Source organism: Bactrocera oleae, chromosome 2 (assembly GCF_042242935.1).
Source record: "Bactrocera oleae isolate idBacOlea1 chromosome 2, idBacOlea1, whole genome shotgun sequence".
NCBI classification, from domain to species: Eukaryota; Metazoa; Arthropoda; class Insecta; order Diptera; family Tephritidae; genus Bactrocera; species Bactrocera oleae.
The window spans coordinates 71,281,845-71,301,499 of NC_091536.1; the positions used below are offsets into that span (position 1 = coordinate 71,281,845).

A 19,655-nucleotide genomic window follows, 5' to 3' on the forward strand; every position below is an offset into this window, starting at 1 on the left:
AGATTACGCTATGGATCTTTAAGAGTGGACAGAGTTTTCGCAAATTTTATACAAATATAATTATATAAAAAGTGTCACCTTAATGTTTGTGTGAGGATAACTCCGAAACTGCATACATACATATGCTATTTGCACGTACATGCTTATAAGAAATTTGGGCATATTTTCATGCTTAAGACTTTTGTCACCGATGAACTTTACTGTGCGGACAGACAGCAAAGTAAATGCCTGTTGCAAGTAAGTACCATGAAGTGATGTCCTTTGCAAGCAAAAATATTACATTGATACTCGTAGTGTGCGTAATAATGGAGTAAGGAGGACCAGCTATATGTGTGTGTATATATAGATGTAAATACAATTCAACATCTTGAGCAGCCGAGTGACCGCTGCCACATTTTTGACGCCTTGCAGCAAAATTCAAGTGTTGCACATGTGGCCAAGTACTACATACACTTGTTTGTAGAGTTAGGCAGGGCTGTGGCCATTATTGTGACCGCTGCCATGATTGAGTTATACAATTTGTCAAAGAAATTTAATTAAAAACTTGCCTTGCGAGCAAACGAACGCCGCCAGCCGCCGGATATTTAAATGTGAACTAATAAGATTTCAATTTACTTTTATTAACGCATTTTAGATGTGTATATTTTTACTGTTATTAGCCGCACGCCTTATTGCTGGGACAATAGTTTCCTATGTGCTTGACTCATGTCGCATTGGCGCTTGCAACAGAGTGCTTTCCAGTATTCTGAAAATAATAAAATTCAATCTAGTTAAATTTACATTTTTATGTGAATTCAATGGATGAAAATTTGCCAGCTGACAAGTGCTGCATAATTGCAGTGCAACACACGAGCGAGGAAGCGCTACGTTGGTTTGTGGGTTTGTGCTTGAGCAATAGCCCGAACTGAGTGGCTTCATAAACCTTGGAAATGTGCGCATCACTGACATATGTTGCTTGGACAAAGCCAGAAATGTGTCACATCAAGCAAACTTGATTAAAATCTGCAAATAGAAGGGACAACAGGGCAAGGCACTTCGGAGAAAAAATATCGAACTCGGCACATATGCCAATTGTATGTAAGCGGCACCCTTTCTTTAATCATTCACTTTGATTTGCACTGTATTCTTTTTGATTTTATTTTTTATTTTTGTGAACATCACACGTTCAACCCTTCAATCTTCAATCACATCAAAACAAGCAATATCCTTCGTCCATTGATACCCACCCGACCGCAGTTCAATCGCTTGTTGGTCGGTCATTCCATTTTATGCGCTGTAATTCAAATTCCAATAAGTAACCGAATACCTATGATACGTTGTCGTTTGTGCCCCGACCACAGCCGCAGAGCATGCACATAAGCAGCCACCAATCGGGCGAAAACTAGTCGGAAGTTGTGGTCGAGCGGAAGTTGCGCGTCCGCAAACGACTTGGAAACCACAGCAGGAGCGCAAAAAAACAAAAATTTAGAATAAAACTAAAAAAAAAGATAAACATCATTTGTGTGCTGCACAAAAACGCAAATCCTTTGCACTTACAATGCTCTCTAATTTCCCTTTCCCCTTTCCCTTTTGGCCACTATTACTTTTTTGTGATTTTTTTCGGTTGCTTCTTTTGCACTGAAATATAAAATCTGATAAAATTTTCATTACCTTATGGCCGCACATTATCGGCATACGACATCATCGACATGCCTCGTTCGTTTCTCCACCACACTCACGCCCTTGCAGCCACTCATTTTTCGCAGCCGAAGCGCCCGTGTACTTCTGGTCGCACAATGTGTTGGCGATGTTGATGCCCGTTTTGTTGCCGCATTGTGTTGATGTTCAGCGAGTCACACTCTCACTCATTCGGTTATTACTATATTTGTTATTGCATTGATGCTACTTATTGTGAAGCTGTAATAAAACGAAGTCGAAACATGGTAGGAGTAAATTTGGCAACAAAATGTTTCCAAAACACGAAATGTTGGCTTATAATGATGCACAGTGGCGTCATAAAGTCAAAAAGAAAAATTTGAATGTCTTCAGGTTCATAATGACGAAATTTGAAAGAAGTTAGTACGTTTTAATCTTTTCATAAAATAAAAATGTGTAAAAGTCTTCACCGATTTGGTTCTTAGCACTTCCTGCTTTGTATTGTATTGTTATGTTTGATAATAAATAAACCATTATTAAATTAAAGTTAGGGTCTAGAGTTAGTGTTGTCCTCATCAGGTTGACCTTATTATTTGTTTTATACCTCTCTATATGTTAAATCTAAAACAGTCATTCAAAAATTTAACTTATTTGAAAGCACAATTGATTAGTAGTTTTCTGCTATTGTATTATTTGGATTAAATTCCATGTCTAGAAAGTAATAATGCTAGTGGCTGAAGTGGCACCGTCATCTATGGCATTTGCTCAGATTTTCTTCTCTCTTTTGACTCGTAACCACTTTCTCTGATCTTGATTTTTAGGCCAGCAACGAAAGATCAGTAAGGAGAGGTCAAAAGCCCCAAAACTGCTCTAAGCAGTATAACCATGGAAAATATTCGACATCACAGAAATAGCACCCAGAGTTTATCCATCGGGAAACTTTGGGTGGGCTGTGAAAATTGCGCTTTCCGAGGTTAGTTCGCGTTCAAACCTTTATATCAACAATACTTTCCCACTAATTTTGATATTCAAGAGGCGTGAGGTTTTGTTGCAACGGCAAAAATATTTCTCAAATAATTTACGGAATGTTGCCAAGTTAACAGTCCTTGGCCATATACCATATCGTGTAAAACCAGTTCCAAAAACTGATAGTCGTAGGAATTGCTTTATACATACATACATATACATATATAATACGGAAAGTGTTATTTTTATAGAAATTGTTAACCCACTGTGCACTTTCGAATATCTACAGTTGCCGTAAAGCAACTAACGAAGTAACAACAACAATTGCACGTAATGACTTATGCAAAAACCGAAATCGCAAATTATTTCTTTGGTCGGTTTTGAGCAAAAGGCAGCCGGAAAGTCCGACAGGAAATCCAAGCTGCGACGGCGACGGTGGTGTCCAGGCCAGCACGTAAGCAAAGCAGTGAAATGCAGACAATACAAGTAGCATCCAACTAGCTGCGCATGTGGCAAGGAGAGTGTGAAGGCAAGAATGGAAAAAGAATCACATCAAAATAAAAAGGGTAATCATTTTATCTTGCATTCAGATCACACACACGTCGCTTTTTGTTAGCTGACCACCGCGCCCGTCCACATTTGATGCCTTTGTTGCATGCAACGGTGCGACACATAAACAGCTTTGCATGAAGCATGGGTCCACTGCTGTGCTCGGCTTGCTACTTGTCGTGCGGATGTGTGCACACCTCGCTCGTATTTGATTTAGTTTCGCTTTTTTTTGTTGTTGTCGCTACATTTTTAGTTTGTTGTACTTCAAAAAGATTTCGACACTCCCGGCGGAGTCAGCAGCGCCACGCGTTGACGGAGTGGTGAGGCTGGAAACAAGTGTGGCAAGTGGTTCGAACAAGCTCATCTAAATCCATATTCAAACTCACATCAGCAGCCACACATACATATGTGATCGTAATATCGCTCGTTATTCACAGTTGCGGTGGTCATTGTAAAGCGTACTATTTTTATTGTTGTAATAAACAATACATACGTACATATTTACTCATATATACGTGTTTTTAATATTTTTGATTGTTGTTCATGTGACTTTATAAAGCACAATGAAGTGCAACTGCTGACCGAATCGCTGTTGGTTCGTAAAGTGCATTGTTGTTGTTATTGTTGCTATTTGTCGAAGTGCCAAGTGTGAAAAGTTTTTGCATTCGCCATTTTGCTGACTTTTCTTTGTCCGACTATATCACTTTCCTTTAACGGCAAGCGTGAAGAATGAATTTTGAAAATGAGAGAACTCTTTAAATAGTTACTTATGCGTATGCTTTCCATTCACTTATATATCACTTATTACATGATTTTTACATTTTATTAAGAAAATTGTGTAATTGAAATAAAAATCCGTAATAATATCAAATATAATCTAGTAATAATTATTATGAACTTACCATCTGATCCGAACCACACCAACTATGGCACTGAATGTCTTGCAGCATATAGCTCCGATAGATATAGCTAAAAGGTGAGTACTCTGGCTATCGCTTCTCTGCTTATATTCCTCCGCGGTGGCATGGGAGAGAAGGAATCGCTGGAGGAGAGGGGCGGTGCGCTTTTTCACGAATGGAGCAAAGCTTGCGGGGAGTGTAGATGAAGAAATATATTGTGGGGTACTTTCCATCAGCCCTAGTTTTAGGCTTCCTGACTTCTGCACAGGCTGCCAAAAAGGAAGCAGTAGATCTACTGCGCCGAAGTGCAGCCTCCTTAAAAGTGATTACTATCCACTCTGAAAGTATGACAGCGATATTAGCCTTGAGTGCGCTGATTGTGTGCTCAAGACCAGTCAAAAAATGTCTAGACTCCTCGTCTCTAGCAACAAGTTTTTGTTATGTTTAGACTTGTCTGGGTGCTTGGCCACAGTGGTATTGCAAGATATTGTAAGGCTGATGAGCTTGCTAGGACAGGTACTTTAGTCTCAATAACTGCGGAATGTGAACAGGTAGGAGCTCCGTTGGCTTCTTCTGTGAGCCTCAGACCAGCTCAGCAAGCCCTAGTCAACTACCAGCAGCTGTGCAGCCGCAAGGTCCTTCTGGCTCAGAGTAAATCTCAAGATGTCTAGGGAACTTTTCGCTGTCAACAAGGGCCACCTTTCAATAGTTGTTGGATCTCTAACTGGACACAGTACGATCGGGATTCATGCAGTAAGATTGAATATCTTAGCGGATGTCAGCTACATCAGCTGCAGAGATTAGATAGAATCATCTCAACGCTTCCACTTCGAAAGGTCCGCTTTTGCCAAATTAAAGCAAAAACACTTCGAATCTCATACTTTTAGACACCCAAGTGAAATAGCGCAAAAAATAATAAAACACCTAAGCAGATTTGTGATAGTTTCAGGACGTTTTTGCCGTTAGCTGAAATCCAACTACAGAAGTTTTATTCGTATGGCTTCACAAAGAACTGTACATAACAGTCTAAGTGTGGTCCTCTACCATGACTGGTCCACATAGACTTCGCGCACAAACCGAATCGGTAAACCAGCCTCAACTGGTGTTTGGAAAATTGGACTTATCATTTTTATGCTTCTATTGGCCATGGAACTTAATTTGAAGGCGATAATATATATTTGTATTAAAATACGTTAAAGTTGTTTAGTTAATGGTATATATCCGAGCATATCCGTATAATATATAAGTATAGCTCTGGGAAAATACTTCACTGCAATTCCAATTGGTGGAAGAAGTGAAGGCGACCAGGAAACAAAGAAAAATAAATGTCGAAATTGAATGGTATTTGCCCATCTCACAAGCGTTATAAATTAATTATGAAATTAAATAAGTACAAACTAACTAAAAGCACACACAAGAATATAATGTTCTAAGTTAGTATGTTTCTTCCGTAAACACAACATTAACATTTAAGTTTTGGTAAGAGGACCTACACTTTATACTCGAGAATTAAATAATTGTATAAGCAATACTCTCAAGTTCATTTTTGTAACTATATAAATATATCGCTCTTGTACCACCCTGTGTAGTACTTTGTGAACCATAAAACTCCTGTATCTGATCTTATAACTCAATAAAGCACCGTCGGGTCAATTTAAATCTGCTTATTCTTTTAATTTCTACTCTACACAGCTCAGTGGAATATCTGAAAGTGTGAGCTTTTAAGTGTTTAAACATTGATCTCGCAAAGAAGGGCAATAAAGAAGGAAGTGTTGAGTTGTTTCTAACTTGTCGTCTTTCAAACAATTCTACAGCTGGCGTCGAGTAAGATTCTCAAACTTACAGCGTGAACACCGATAGAGCAATGACCAGTTAGAACCCCTACAACTAGCGGGAAGCTAGTCTTACTAAGGGCAAAGGTAGCCGATGGTAGCCCAGCGCAGTTTAAGCTCCTGCGAAGACTAACTAACCAGTAGCAGAACGCATGAATAAATCGGAGCGCTGACCTCTTTTCATTCTACTGACAGCGGAGCTTGAGTGCATTTTATTACCAGCTCGTCAGGGTTTGCACATTATTTGATCAAACTATAAAAAAAAACCTTTTTAAATAATATTGGAAAACATTTGTCAAATAATTTAAATTATCGAAAATGTACAATTATTTACAGTCTAAAAGTTAAGTTTGCCACAATGTTTGTAACACCCAAAAGGAAACGTTTTTTTTAAATTTTTTTAAATTTTTATTTTTTTGCGTGTGAGGGACCGTCGCCCACCCTGGAACCGCGTTTGCATTACTTCAGGGCGGCGCTCCATTTTTCTCATTGAAAGATTTACATCTTCGCACCTGCGTCCAGGTCCCGCTATTTCCTGCGTAGCAATGTTTCTGCGAAGTTCTCAATAATAGCCCAGTTAGCTTCGCTCTCCACCATGACGCTGATTAAGTGGTACGCATTTATTGGACCGACCAGGTCTTCTACGGCGGTGCGTTCCCTTTGCCATCGCTCACATTTAAAAAATGTGTGTTCAGCGTCGTCTTCAGTCGCATCGCTCTTTGACTTTCCCCATTCTTTTTGAAGTATCCATGACTGGATAGTAACTGTGTTATGTAGAAGTCGACTTCTTCGCATTTACGACTTGTCCATATATTAAGGTCTCTTATAAGTCTGGCCGTTCATCTACCGCGCCTCTCATTCTCCCATCTTTGTTGCCATGCTGATATCGTATCTTTCTTTATTTGGTCTAATGCGCTCTTGTTGTATTCAGACATTTTCTTTAGCTCTGCCCAAATCGCTATAGGACGCTGATGGTCGCACATTAGCAGCTTTCTCTTTTCTTAGCTAGGCCCCCTATGTTGGCCATTAGTAGCTCTGGTTTTTCCGTAGCGAGCTGAAGGTTGTGTGAGTCAAGCCATGATTGCGTCCGTATCATGACCTGGTTTAGCTTCCTTCGTGCATCTTCTATGTCTCGGGTAATTACTGCTGCGATGTCATCCGCGAAGGAAGGAAACGTTGGGGGCTCTACAAAGTATATATAATTGATTAAGCGTGACGAGCTGAATCGATTCAGCCATATCCGTCTGTCCGTCTGTATAATGCCTTCTTTTCTTGTAAGGATGCAGCTCATTTGTTGGAACCGCCGATATTGGATCACTATAGCATATAGCTGCCATAAAAACTGAACGATTGAAATCAACTGCTTGTGTGGACAACTTTCATAGTTGACGAGATATCTTTAAAAACTTTGGCATGGATAATTGACTGAAACCATGGTGTAATCTTCAAAAAAAAAAATTGTTCAGTTCGGATCACTATAGCATATAGCAGCCATACAAACTGAACGATCGAAATAAAGTGCTTGTATGGAAAGCTTTTTCATTTGACGAGATATTTTCAAAAAATTTTACACGCTTATTGTTTAAGACAATTGTGCACTATCCGAAAAAATGCTTTAGATCGGTTTGCTATAGCATACAGCTGTCATAAAAACTGACCGATCGAATTCAAGTTCTTGATTGGATTACTTTTTATTTGCAAAGTATCTTTCCGAAATTTGACATAGATCATTATTCAATGTATTACTACATTATTCGAAGAAATTGTTCAGATCAGATCGCTATATCATATAGCTGCCATATAAACTCACCGACCAAAATCAAGATAAATATTTTTTATACTCCTTTATGCAATAAAAAGTGCATTTGTGCAACCGAAGTTAACGTTTTTTCTTGTTTTATATACATATATTTATATTATATATACATATGTATATATATGAATTAATATGAATATATATGAATATGCACAACTCTTTCAGGTTAAATGATCCATTCGTTTGGCCAAAACTGTATGTTCACAATGCCACTTGTCTTTAAGCCTTGCCATATACATACAAACTTTGGGTGAATCAACATCAAAAACTAAAATTTTATTGGTTGTACACTCATGTTAGACACCATAAAAGTTAGATACAAATCAAGGGTGAGGTTTAGCACAAAGGTATATTTATGAAAAATTTATATAATCATAACGCTGCTCGAATAAATTACATTTTCCCTGATAGACTACCGTTACACGCACTCCATCACCTATGAACGAGACTGACCACAACTCTTTAGACTCTTTATGGCTTGGATGTGTGCGAGAGCGCGTAGTTTATAACCCAATCATTGCAAGACCAGCGCAGATGCTCCTCAAGATTTCCATACATTTTCTATTTCCTATAATACTTGTTTGTATATATATACATATATATTTTTTTATAAAATAAAAACGCCATGAAAGATGTTCTGTCAATAAAAACCGAAATTGCCAACGTTGCACGTTTATCTTTTGTGTGAAAAGGCAGCCAAAGGGCAACAGCCACACGGGGCCGGCATTCAAGCAAATGCTTGGCACATACAGCAACAATGTGTGCGATTTGTGGCTTTGTGTGTGCCACCGGAAAGGAAGGTGAAACCGAATAAAATCCAACCGCAAAATTGTGGAAGAATCTCTGTGAGTATTTTATTTTATTTATGACGATTGCGTCGAGGTTGCATATGTCCAGACCAATAATTTTTTATAAATTACAAGCTTTAAGGAATATATTGATTGCGCTCGTCGCAGTTCGAGGAGTGTGGGAGAGGCAGAAATGGATGGGCGTGCCATAAATCTGAAGACAGGCGGCGACGAAAAATAGCAACGAAAGGGTTGTGCCAACGTCACACGCACACATATGCATTGCCATAACTTCAAGTGTATAGAGCGTGTGTGTGTGTGAAAAGTCAGCGAGTATTAGAGCGAGGCATAGTGCATGTGTGTGCGAGGTACAAAAGACACATTTTGTGGTCAATGAAGGAAATATGATTTGGATTTCGCCAGCCATTGATTACATTAGCAGTACGGCACACACACACACACACACACACACAGTGATCAATGTTTAAGTATTAGTGTACATATCCGCAACCACCTTTCGAGTATGTGGGGCAGTTTGGCATAACAGCATAAAGCATTGACGGCCTGGCACAGAGGAAATTGAGTTTTCGTGCCACAAAGCGAAGGTATGGGCGGTCAATTTCATATCGACATACATTAAGTACAATTGAGCATGTATGCGTGAATGTAGTATATATTTTTGGTATGAAAATTGCGCTTGCGGCGTAAGCTATAATGAAATGCAAGATTGAGTGCGGGCGCTGAAGCGTACAGTTACGCAACAGCCAGAAAAGATGAATGCAATAAAATAAATTTAATTTTGCGGGGTCAACATTCTAGGCAGTTGTGAGTAATCGATAAATTTAAATTGTTAAGACGATAAAAGCGAGCATTTAAAAAAGTGTCAAAGAAAACGGGATGCACAGTTCAATAGCCGCCGCATGCTACGCTCGCCGCCAGCGGTTCATTTATCAGCATCACCTTAACCACTGTGGCAAGTGACAGCTGAGCAGACAGGCAAACAAGCAACGCCTCAGCGCTTATCCCGATCGAAGATCAAATTATCCGCTAGCTGCAAGGCAATAACTGTACTCACACACACACACATATACATACATATTTAGCTACTTAAATGGCGTACAACAAAAATCGCTGTCGTCTGCCGCTAATGTCACTGCATTTGGCTGCCACAATGCCACAAACGCTTTCGGGCGTCTCCTCTTCCTCGCTTGCCATCAGTCAGTCAGTGTCTCGTCAATATTGTGTCATCAATCATTTATTCTCAACATAATGCCATCGCACACACATGTGCACCAAGTGGCATGGATTCACCAAAAACAAACTCGCTTTGTAAACATGTCGAAGGAACAAAATATCGTTTAGCCTAAAACGTCAAAATCACCGCTACTGTCAAGCGTAAATATACTAACAACAACAGCAACAATAACTATTTACTTAAGCTTACCATTACACTAAGCATGTCGCATATATGCTACACACATACATACATACATATTTGTTGGCATTTAAGTCAAGTGCAGACGAAAAAATTAAACACACTTCGGTCCGCGGTCTTCAGTCTTCGTAACTAAATACTTGTGTACACCTAACGGTCCATTACTGGCTTCTTGGACAGTGCGTGTACTTTACGCTATTGTTTTTGTAGTTGTTGTGATTTTCATGTTAGTAAATTACCTTTCGCCGCATATCGATTACAGTCAGCTCTCTTTGGCTTAACTCTGCTAGTCCACGTGAACGGACTTTTCTCAGGGGCGGTTATATCATAACTGTTATCCCCACGCTTGCTAGTTAAATATTTGAAGTTAGAAAAAAAATTGTTTCTATGTTATCTTCTTGTGCTTTTTACTTTGTTTACTGTTTGTGAGCGCTTCACTTTTTATATAGTTCTCCGTTATCTTGTAAATCTTAAAGGTTTCAAGTCACCTCCAAACTGTTGTTGGGTTTGTGAAAGCTTTGTGAGGATAGGAGGTACTCTTGCAAAAACTTAAACTATTTTTAAATCCTTACTTTAATTTTTATTTAATAATAATACTTGAGATCAATGAAATGTATATGATTGCAAGTATATTCTGGTAATCTTTAGTAGACTTATGCGTCATCTTCGGATTTTAGGTTACTTAGGTAGCTGATTCTATGTGCTTCCAAAAACTCCTAGATATGGACCGATCAGAGCTTTATAGATCGAAGAAGTATTTTGAATTTTATCTACAGAGATGTTTATACTTCCGTCTTGCAAAAGCTGTACAGTTGAAAAAAAAACGCTTGTGATTTGATTTGAAATTTAAAATTTATTTTTGCATATGGAACACTTTTAGTAATTTTAAAAACATAATTGTTCAAATTAAAATTCCATTCCATCCAAAATTGACTTTGGACTCAATTGGAAAACATTTGTGATTTTGTTCTGTTTTATTGTACATGAAATGGGTTAAGTGCACCCTTTAATACACTCAAGTTCACGTAGTTGTCACTTGAAAATATATATAAAGATTAATTCCAGCAATCGTCCAAAGAAAGTCAATATTTCGTCTACGCTTTAAGAGCATGGCTTGACCGCCTTAATGTATATTATAATATTAAGGGATTATCTGAATTTATAGGCAGACAATGTTAAATCGAATTGAAGGTGCGGCCCAATAATCGTTTATCAAAAATCGGCGTGCTAAATCAAACTGATAAGAAATTCTTCACACAAAAGAACAGTTAAATTGAAGAAGCTTTGAATTATGTCGATGGACAAAACGCTTTTCAATTCATTGCACACACTTGTGGCAGAAACAAGGAAAGGAGACAAAAGCATAAAAAAATTACAAAACCGGAAAGAGAAAATAACCTTAGCAAATGCACAATAAGCGACAAATTTATGGCTCAACATTAACAAAGTCTTTACGATTATTGTCACACCTGAAACCCTGAGTGTACAGACACCGCCGAGACAAACGAACGCAGTTATTCGTAACTCAATCAAGTCATTCGATGGAAAATCGTTGGTATTCGCAGGCACGATTACAACAAATCCAATAAACTTCAATTGAGCGGCACATACACACACACACACACGTAAACGTTGGACGAACGATGATTGAGCCCGGCTCACAATGTTCGACCAGCGAGAGTTGAACCCAATAACAGTGAAACACATGAAAATTACAATTTATTGGGCTTTTCCTGCCACTGCATGTGTGTTTGTGTGAATCTGTGTGTGTGTGTGAAAAGTGGTTGTCTAAGTAACTACCTACAAACACACACACATGCGCATATTGGGAGCGGGGGTATGGCGGAAAAGTGCACATTGTTAGCTGCGGAGATTTATTGCCTAATAATAAAGGGATTGGGACACTTTCGGCATAATTTATAGCACTCTTTTAGTTGGCTGTAAAAAACGAGTGGTCTGGGTGTAGCGGGGGAACGCCGTATAGGCAGAAACACGGTCCACCGGTACAGGACATCGAATGGGTGAGCGTTTGTTCGTGTGTGGCACGAAGGCTGTGTGGCAATTTGACCGTAATGATTAAAGTTAATACCTGAGAAATTAAGGTTAAGTGGAGGGAGTGCAGCTGGGGGAGAGCAGCAGAGAAACTTACCGTACTAATGCAACATGTTAAGAGTGTACCAGCATGGTTCGCTAGTTCACTACGCCACCCATTTCGAAGTTGTAGTTTGTTGACTTAGGCCGTCAGGTGGAAAGCTTTTATTTTTACTAACGAGACTGTTTTCTGTTTGCCAACCATTCAGTAGTCATTTGCATATTTCTAAACAAATCAACAAAATTGCAAAATTAAATTACACATTGAGTTGTTGATTTGAGGGTTTTCTGACAGTTCCAAACATTTTACAACATTTCAAATTATTTGCATATTCATTGCGTAAAACTATCGTCTAAAACTGGGCACTGCTGGTTGTTTTGGTAGTTGTGCAGCATTGTATGAAATCGAAAAATATTTAATATCAGAGTACAAAGGTAAAGAAGCGGTATTATGAATTTGTCCATGACACTAATATAAAAGAGTAAACATAAAAATCCATTTAACTTCTCTCCAAATGTTTATGTGTTTACGCTGTTATGCTATTTGTAAGCTTGTGTTAAATAAGCCGATCCTTGCTTATAAGGATTCTATTGGGACTTCTACTAAAAACACCGCGGCGCTGTCATCGTTTTTAAAGAGTCTTGAAGAGTGTCCCAAACCATTTAAGTGAATTTACAATTTGTATAAAAACACTAGACCTCAACCCCGAGTTTATAGATTAACATGAATAACTTTTAAAAATTGTGAATATATTTCGATGATTGACGTATATTATTAAATATATTATATGATCCGTTAATGATCAATTTTCGATTTTGAATATCATATCGTAAAAGCAATATTGGTACAAGGTTTTATCCCATTATATTCGTTGGTGTTTGATTTGTTTACGCTTAAGTGGAGGAAAGAGAAGAAATTTAAAATTGTGTTATATGGGAAGTAGGCGTGGTTGTAGTACGATTTTATCCATTTTCGCACCATAATATAAAAATGGCAGAACAATGTAACGTACCGAATTTGGTTAAAATTAGTCGAGCAGGTCTTGAGATAGGAGATTTTACCTAAAAGTGGGCGCTGTCACCCATCGTCCAATTTTGACAGCTGCTCCTATAAAGCCTTGTAGTGCCATACTGTGTGTATAACTGCATACTTCTGACGCATTTACTTAGTGACTTATCACACTTTTAGTAGTTTTCGAGATAACCATGATGTGGAAAGTAGGCGTGGTTTTTATTAAATTTCACTAATTTTCACACTGTCGGAGAGGCTACTAAAAAAATTGTTCTGAGGGAATTTGGTCGATTTTAATTTAACGGTGTGGGAGTTATGTATGTCACACCTCTTAAGGGCGGGACCACGCCCACTTTTTTTTAAATATTTCAAACTGCCCCTACCTAATCCGGTTCATTGTACTAAATAACAGTTTTATATCATATTGTGGAGCTTAGTTATGACACTATTAGTGACATTTGCAAACCAATCTCTTTTTAGGTGCCAACGAGCTTGTGTACCAAGTTTCATCGGGATATCTCAGTCAAACGGACGGACTGACAGTCACGCGGATTTCAACTCGTCTCTTCATCCTGATCATTTATATATACATACATAACTCCATATCTGTCTCGATTAGTTTTAGGTGATACAAACAACCGTTAGTCAAACAAAACTATTGTACTCTCTGTTGCAACATGTTGCGAGAGAATAAAAAAGATCCGTTTGTCTTTTAGAGTCAGAAAGAATATTTTTTTAAGACCTTGGAATCTATTCTGGACTCTACCTATAATTCATAAGAGGCCGTTTTTGACAACACCTAGTTTTTATACAATAATTACAACACAACGGCCGAGACAACAATTAACAATGTAAACACAACAAAAAACTCTGCGGAAATCAAAATTCATCAAAACTAATTTCGCTCGTTCCAATGTAATTCGGAGACTCACACATGCACATCCACACAAATACTTGACCATATACATCAACACACAATTTCCGTTGAAATAGCAACCAAACATTGCCAGCAAGTGTTCATTGTTGATAAATTACCGCTAAGGGATTAGCATAGCAGCAGCAAGAGCCACAACGTCAACAACTGGCTAACGGTGGCACAACCGTTGCGTGCAACAGAATGAGAACTGCCGCCTTTCGCCATTGGAGTTCACATTTGCACATTTTATTTGTGCCTCGCTCTGTCAAGGTAGTGACGGCCAACAATCGGCCGCAGAACGATCTCGGAGCATCTCTGCGATTTAGAAAATGTAAATTTGCCACTTTTTTGCTTTGTCGTCGGCATTTATCGGTGGTTGCGGTGCTGATAGCGCCGGTCGCTACAATAGCAACAATTCACATACTTTTATGCTTCTGTCTGAAGTGTCCCACAACGGCCCTCCGTGAAGCTGCCGCACAGCCAAACTGACCGCACACGACAGCCAACGATAGACTGGCAGTATGATGGACAAGCGCTCAGACAGACGGTCTAAAATTAGTACATACAAAGATACATACATCTGTACATCAGTACATTCCTCACGTATGAATAATTTGTCTATTTGTTTTTTTTTTCAATATTAGGTGAATAGAAATGCCAACTGAACTAAAGTACCGAATGTAAATACATATGTGTTATTTATATGTTTGTATGCATAAGTAAATATGTAAGTTTATAAACGCGCATAACGGTATGCATTTTTATAGACGTACTACAGTCATAGACATAGACAATTTGACAATTGGCGCTGCTGTCACTCGCTTCGGTGAGTCAATGCCAGTTGAGTGAAGGAGTGACACATGTCAGTTGCAGAAAATCACGCGTGCCACAGTGGAACGAAATGCATCAGCAAATAAATGCTTCGTTGCACATTATGTTACACTATTTTATATGTCCTTTAATTCTATTTATTGCCAGCGTGAGACTTGTTTCTGGCGATCATTTAATAGCCACGACGCATTCTCAAGCGAATATGACTATTGTTGAAAGCAAAGTGGTTGTTGAAGTGGCAAAAATAAGCGGTTAATCAGAAGCTTCGTAAATATTTAATTTATTATTGATTAATTATTTGCGTATATGTAGGAATATATTCCATATATGTATATAAAAATATATAAAATCTTTTTTTTTTTTTTTGAAGTTCACAAGTGGATATATTTTTTTATACGATATATGCCATCTTTTCACTCATGTAGGCTCATGCAATATTAATGTTATAAGTATTTTCTTATAACTCATTTTATTAATTTTTCGCGTCAATGTAGTCAGTCTCTTAGCTGAGACAAACTTTAATTTGACCTTTTGTCCTCCATTATACCTTATATAATAAAAACCTGACCTCACCTTTTCTTACATTTTCCGATATGCAATTTTTTGTTGTTTTTTATAAATACTATCTTAGCTGTCGTCGTCAAATTGTCGTTTGGCAGCCTGCCAAATGAGTGGGTTTTAGAGGTTTCAAAATATTTTAAAACTAGAAATTAACCCTATCGCTTTAAAAAAGTCAGTGCCTCAAAAATAAAGCTGTTCCTTTAAATATCTTCAAACTCAACGAGTTGACTATGCAAAATGATAACTTTAAGTTGAGAATTGTTCGAGAGTGAGCTAATAAACCGCAATCCCTTCGCCGCGCTCCCCTTACTTAATAGCATTTTCTTACCAAATTCGCTCAATAATTTCACCACCACCACAGTCAGCCACTCCTTTCACACCGCCAACAGTGTACGAGTGTCAGCAACGCTTCGCTGCCCGATAATAAACATTAGCCGAACATTTTTGTTTGTCATTCGTTTAATTGTTATTATGATTATGATTTCGCTTTTGATTTCGCGCTTTCACGCACACTAACCCACAACATAAACACACACACATACATTCACATAACGGCGCTAGCGCAAATAGAGAACTTTAAGCGCAAAAGTAAAGCAATTGAAATTTATGTTTGACCATCTTGCTGCTTTACTTTCACACATACACAAACACACATGCACACGCGCACTTTGCGTTGGTGTTGATTTCATGTGCAAACTTTCGTAATGGCCAGTGGCGGTGAGTGAAGCGGCATGAGACACTTATTAATATTGGTGGCATTGTCATCGCTGACTTCGGTGAAGTTCTTTTGCATGGTTTTAACGGTATTTGTGTTTTGGTTTCTGCTGATTTGCGCATCGCTTTTGATAGCTTCCTTCACACTTTATTTGGACTTGACAGCGTTTGATTGTCGTTGAGCTCGGCCACAGCGGTGGTGGGCCAACGTTTGTAAATATTATATATTTGTTATTGTCTTTGTTCATTTGTTGTTTTTGCATGCCAGTTCTGCTTTACAATCACATTTTATTGCGTTCTTTCTTTATGCCGCTAAATCTGCCTTGTTGTTTTAATGGGTGAATTGTAATGACTTCTCGAAGATAATCCAACCGTAGGAATGAAACCAAAGTGTCGAATACCTAATATTGATTATATTCAGCGAAAGTATTCACTAGCTTCTAAGAAGTATTCACATGAATAAATAGATAAAGCGTGGTGGATAACAATAGATAGTACTCTTAACTTATGGGCTGAAGGCTTAATTAACATACTTTTCTACGAATGATGCCTCAACTTGCTTGTAACAATTTCAAAGAGAAAAAGTTTGGGACAGAAAATTGTTAGCACAACTTAATTTGTACGATGAAGATATAGTTTTTCACTCTATTAAATATCAGTCTTTGTTATTAAGATTGAAAAAATATGACTATTCTGGGAAATTAGTCTAATATAAACAAATTTAAAAAAAAAAAAACGTAAATTTCGGTCGCACCGAAGCTATAATACTCTTCACAAATACAAAAGCCCGTTACAAGAACTTCCGAACGTTTAATTTGTATGGCAGCTATATGATATAGTGATCCGATCTGATCAATTTCTGCGGAGAATAGTTTGTTGCTTTAAGCGATAACTCGTGCCTAATTTCGTGAAGATACCTCGTCAAATAAACAAATTTTCCATGCAAGCACTTGATTGATGAGAAAAGGACAGGTGCAAAATTTCAGATCGATAGCTTAAAAACTGAGGGACTAGTTTGTATATATACAGACAGACGGACAGACAGACAGACAGACATGGCTAAATCCACTCAGCTCATCTTATGATCATTTATATATTCATATTATAGGGTCTCCGATGTTTTCTTCTGAGTGTTGCAAAATTCGTGACAAAATAATTATCAGGGTATAAAAAAATGTAATAAAACTTACAACAAAATTTTAAACGAGTAGCAAAAGAGTACTGAGCTCAGATAAAATCTCTTTGAGAGTGATTTAAAAGCCGGTAGAAACTTAGCGAATTAATCAAGCTTCAATTTGTTTGTTTTTGGTGATTTTAAAGACTTTTACGGCGCGTTTTTAATAATTTCGTAGTGCTAATTGTTAGTCGCCTTTCTACCAATCTCGGTGGAATCTAAAATATGGTAGAGTCTCTAGTAATGGGTAAGATTTTACATATGGCCTAATTGAGATGCATGAAGAGAAAAGCTTTTGAAGAAAGGAACTAACAGTTATTTCTTGAATTTTTGTTTCGAATAATGAGGTGTGATCACTTTGGAACTCAATTATACAACTTTTTTTCGCGAAAAAAGAAAAAAAAATATTCCAAAAATATCTGGTTCATTTTGTATGTGAATTCTGTAAATTTTGAACCGAAGAAACTGATTTCGAAATTTTTTGAAATTTTTTGAAATAACTTAATAATAAGTATAATAACGATCTAATTTTTAAAAAACAAAAAAAAAACTATGATTATCAAAAATTCAGGAAATCGGAATATAACGCTGAATTTCAAAATGTAGGGATTCATTAAGTCGACTATGTAAAATTAAATAACTAAATGACTAAAGTGCTTCAATAATATTGATTAATACCGCAGTACCGTTAATCATAGAGCAGTATTTAATATTTCCGTGCAGCTGCGCAGGATTTTGTTCTATGAAAAAGTTTTTATAATTTATATTTGAAACACACCCACTTTCTTATCACAAACCCACAGAAAAGCTTTGCTTGAAATAAAAACCATAATAACCACACAACAACAACAGCTTCTGCATTGGCAAATCTTCAAGGCGTACGGATAAACACGTTCGCAAACTTTCCATAGTTTCTCTTCCAATTTCCGAACCAAATGCGCACAGCTTTGTTCAGGGATAAAGGGGGTATCCTTCGGATTCGCACATCGCAGCTAATTAACGATAATTTATTAAATCAGTAAGCAAGAGAATGTTGCAGCGCGTCTTTATCTGCACTACAGCGCTAGGCGAGGATGACAAAGCCAAAAGAAACAGCGGAAGATGCCAGCAGTGGTGAAAGCTCACAGCCCAGGCGAAAGCAGTGAGATCGCTACTTAGTAATTAAGTACGGATATATATATATATATATATATATATGTCTGTGTGTGTTGTTGATATTATTTTAGCTGTGAAAGCATGAAAACCACACGCAGCAATTATTAATTCAATTATTATAGTGCAAACACCACCTATTCAATGTATTTGTATATGTATGTAGCTGCGCCCTTCAAACTGCTCACTTACAAGTGCAACAACAAATGAAGAAAGCAGCAAAAGAAAGCAATCTATATAGCAAAATCACTAGGAACTTGCTGCTGTAAGTGTGGAGAGCAAGACGTAAAAATAAACAACTCAGAAAAATATTGGAGAACGGAAGTGAAGAGTAAGAGCAAGAAATGGACAGCAAATAGAGTGGAAAACCTAATTAGCAACAGTGGCAGGTTCCGGTGCAGAGTGACCAAGCGCAACAACATCTGACTTGAAGCAATTTTTGCAATGGAAGAAGAGTTGAATGATAAAATGGCGGTAAATATAATTGGTGAAAACAATTAAAATTATAAGTTGTAATGGAAAATGTCTGCTGAGCTCATTTTTTTCTCTTCGTTGTGTTCAAGCTTGTGTTTTCAAAATATGCAAAAAGCTAAATTTAAAAGAAAATGCTGAATAAAAACGTACAAATCTTAAACTGCAGTTTTAATATTAATATAATTAATTAATAAAACTAATAAATTAATATTAAAATACCAGTTTAAGATTTGAGCTTTTTTAGTCAATATTTTTGCATTAATTAATTATATTCATATTATAATAACAGCTTAATTTATATGTGTGTAGATCCGAATTTCGACAGTTTTTTGGCAAAATATAATAAAACGTCTCAATTCTACGTTTGTGGTCATCAAAGAATAAAACAATGACAGCTACTCGTTTCTTTCCCTGAACCTTGGAAAAACCAACGGCTGGTGCTAATCAGTAAGGGAAAAGGTGACCCCAACTTACCATCAGCATACCGTCCACTATGTATGCTTGACACAGCCGGAATACTTTATGAAAGTCTACTTAAACCCAGACTCGAAGCGGCCATCAGCGAAGCCGGAGGACTCTCCCCTAGACAACACGGCTTTAGACCCGGCAAGTCAACTTTAGGAGCTATAAGATGCATTATTGAAAGCGTAGAAGCCGCACAGCGTAGATGCCATAAATACAAAAGAATAGTTTTGCTGGCGACTCTAGACGTCCGAAACGCCTTCAACAGCGCTAGATGGGCTGACATGATCGACGCTCTTGAAAAAAGCTTTAAAATCCCCAACTACCTCAGAGCTGTGGTGCGGAGCT

General features: G+C 37.7%; 1 long non-coding RNA gene across 2 annotated transcripts; it reads left to right on the forward strand.

Annotated features, from left to right (window-relative positions):
* Positions 1 to 8,322: 8,322 nt before the first annotated feature.
* Positions 8,323 to 19,008, forward strand: LOC118681825 (uncharacterized). Of its 2 annotated transcripts, XR_004977573.2 has the most exons (4): positions 8,323 to 8,542; positions 8,621 to 9,090; positions 18,023 to 18,384; positions 18,538 to 19,008. It is a non-coding gene; the product is annotated as an uncharacterized lncRNA (long non-coding RNA). The 2 variants fall into 2 exon arrangements; XR_004977574.2 differs by lacking the exon at positions 8,621 to 9,090.
* Positions 19,009 to 19,655: the final 647 nt, after the last annotated feature.